This window comes from Lissotriton helveticus, chromosome 7 (genome assembly GCF_964261635.1).
Source record: "Lissotriton helveticus chromosome 7, aLisHel1.1, whole genome shotgun sequence".
In the NCBI taxonomy this organism is placed as follows: Eukaryota; Metazoa; Chordata; class Amphibia; order Caudata; family Salamandridae; genus Lissotriton; species Lissotriton helveticus.
In genome coordinates this window covers 1,679,085,360-1,679,088,639 of record NC_136068.1, presented here as the reverse complement: position 1 = coordinate 1,679,088,639, position 3,280 = coordinate 1,679,085,360, and positions in this window count along the sequence as shown.

Sequence of the window (3,280 nt, the reverse complement as noted above, 5' to 3'; positions counted from 1 at the left end):
GATCTCTGTTGCAGTCTGGGCAGTTTTTTACAAAGGTGTGATGATGCAGGCTCATGCCTGGCCACCAGTACACTGATTGTAATTCTTCCAGGGAATCTTTAAGCTTGAGGTGTCTAAGACCCTCAGCCATATGTGCGTCTGCTATTAACAAGCCTCTCCTGTTCATGTTTGGAATAACTCTATCCCCCACTCCAGGGATTCGAGCAAAAGGAACGGAGTTTGCATCGATTATGAATGTATAATTGAGTGGATAGTTGATCGGTAGCGCTGAGCAGTCGCCTTTTGATGACGTTTTTACCGCCAGCACTGTTTCACCGTCAATGTATTTTACTGAACGCTTTTTTCTAGCTACGGAAGCCGATTTAGTTGCTGCCGCTGTGGCTGTCTCAGCCAATGAATTCCCTGCAACGTGAACGCCATCACGCTGATGACTCAGTGAGTGTATCACGTGAGTTTTTGGTAGTTCTTTCTGTAAAAGAACTACTTGTTCCCAAAGCGCTTTCTGCTTTATTGTGGCACCTGTGTCATCTTTGTAACCGTTTTGAATCCATTTCTGTAAATCGTTATTGTATGATTTGACGCAGTAATACGAATCGCACACTATATCGACATTATCTAGCGCCATTTTTAACGCTATCATTTCAGTTTGTTGTTCTGAATTATTTTCTACTGAGTGTGTTTTCGTAAATAGAGGTCTCAGTTTACCTCCGCGCCACACGTCTTTTACAATTTCGCATGTGGTGTTGTATGCTTGCTCTCCCCATACTGAGGGTTGAGCATGTCCGTCTGTATAGATTACACAGGCGTACTGTCGTAAGGGCAGAATGTCGATTGGCAGAGGGTATTCTCTCTCATATTCTAGATGTTTTAATTTTTTCATTTCTGGATCAAAATAGTATTTCACTTTGTCTGTAGCAATAGAATTTACCCATTGTATCCATTCTGGATTCAGTGACGTAGTCGGTAAATTACATGGGGTAGTTAAGGCCTCAAAAGCTGATTCTGCTGTTCTGACTGTAATACGTCTACCGTCAGCTTGGTATTTTTCTTTTGCTACAGCTGTTTGAACCGCATGAACAATGTTTTCCTTAATGCTGAACGTTTTTTCAGCTTCTGTGTACAAGTGTGATTTGTATGCAATTGGTACCTTTTCTCCCTCATTAGAGGTCAGGTATGTGAATCCGCATCTTCCTGGGATGACTCGAATCACAAGGTTGCGTGTGTTGTCGCGTGTTTGTAGTTTTGTTTTAACTAACATGTCTGTTTGTAAAGATCTCAAAATTTCTGTGTGTTTTTGAGTCCAGTTGATTCTTTTAAAATCTGGTTTTATGAGATCATAGAGGGGTTTGACCCTCTCTGCATAATTTATAATGTATGTTCTTCCAAAATTTAGGAAACCTAGAATTGATTGTAAGTTTTTTAGTGTTCTGGGTGCTTGGATTACAGCACATTTCTCTAGGAAATTGTCAGCCAGGCTTTTGCCTTCACTTGATAATTCATATCCTAAAAACAGGACAGTTAGATGGGCAATTCTTGACTTTTTAAAGTTGAATTTGTAACCCTCTGCTGCGAACCCAAGTATTATGGTGTTCACTCTTTTCAAGTGAGTATCCAAGTCATCATCTGTTAGATAGATTTCATCGACATAAGATAATGCTTCATCATCATATATTTGTAGTAGCTCTGTTACTCTCGCTGAGAATAATCCTGGGCTGTTCTTGAACCCCTGGGGCAAACAACAGAATTTTTTTTGCGCGCCATTTATGGAGAACGCGGTCAAATATCTGCTCTCTGGTGCTATATTTTGACAAAAGAATCCATTAGAGATGTCTAATGTTGTTTTGTATTTTTTGCGCACTATGTTATTCATTAGTGCTGCACTGTGTGAGTTTTGCACTGCAAAAGTTTTGCAACATGAGTTCAAGTGTCTGTAGTCCAAAACAAGACAATATGAATTATCTGGTTTGGAGACAGGAAACAAAGGATTGTTCATTTGTGAGGTGCAAGTTTCAATCACCCCCTGGTATTCAAGTTGATCTAGGATCTCTTTTATCTGTTTTTTAGCTTCTTGCTTAATTGGGTACTGCCTTTGTGCAGTAGGTTGTGATTTTAACTGGATTTTGTGAGGATGAGAGTCCTCATCCCATCCCACATGGTTTTTATATAATGCAGGAGCTTGGGCTACTGCCCACTTTCTTGCAAGTGCATATTTTTTATGTATTGGAATATGATTTGAGAAGGCAGGCATAATTATTTCTTCGCCATGAGGGCACTCCCTGACAAACTCTGGTGGCCAGTCTTTTTCAGCTAGAAGGATGTCATAGCCCTTGGAGAGATTATCCCAAAATAGACCCCTTACTTTCCTAGTCTTATCCCCCTCTATACGCAATGTTATTTCATATATTTTATGAGGTTTGCTAACTCTGGTATCTGCAGTTTCCACCTGAATGTATTCATTTGTGTCCACTGTCTCCAGATGATTCATAAGGATCTTGCGAGCTATGCTCACTTCTGCTGCGCTGTCTAGCATTGTCTGAGCCCATTCTCCGTTTTTCAGCTGTGTCCTCAGTATTCTCGGCATGTTTGATTACTTTGATACTGGCTACCTTCTTCTTTGGAAATTGTAATTTTTTATTTTGATGAGCAGGTTCCTTGTCTTTGGACTTGACGTGCTCTTCCCTGTGTTCCGATCGTCCTCTTCTTTCCGATTTCTGCGAGGAAGTCTGAAAAGATTGAGAGGGACGTGTATCAATATCTTGATATCTATCAGGTTTTCTTATATTATCCCTATTTCTAAGGTTGTATTTTTTCACAGAGGGCTCCCTCTGGGGAGACTTGCGTCCTTGGTCCGGAGATCTTTCTCTCCGCCGAGGAGACCTTCCTATGGACTGGAATCTTTTTTCTTTAGGATTGGATTGTTTATTTCCATCCCAGCTCTTTTTTTGAGTGTTTAGAATATTTTTAATAAATACCTTTTCAGGACTTTCAATTAGTTGGGGTTTCACCGGTATTTCACCCAAGCTATCTCTTCCTAGTTCCTCATAGGATTTTTCTATGATTCTGGCAATTTCAAATGGTTGGTCTGCTATATTTGTCTCTTTCAACCTCTGGCGGATCGCCACATTTGCTGCTTCTCCTTTTATATTGGCTAATAATATTGCCGAGACCTGCTTGAAGTCTTTTAGTAATTTCATACCAAGAGTTAAAGCAGGTTCTGGACAGTATACATTTTGAATTTGTTTTAGCACTTCTGGTATTACTGACATGGATGGAACACTGT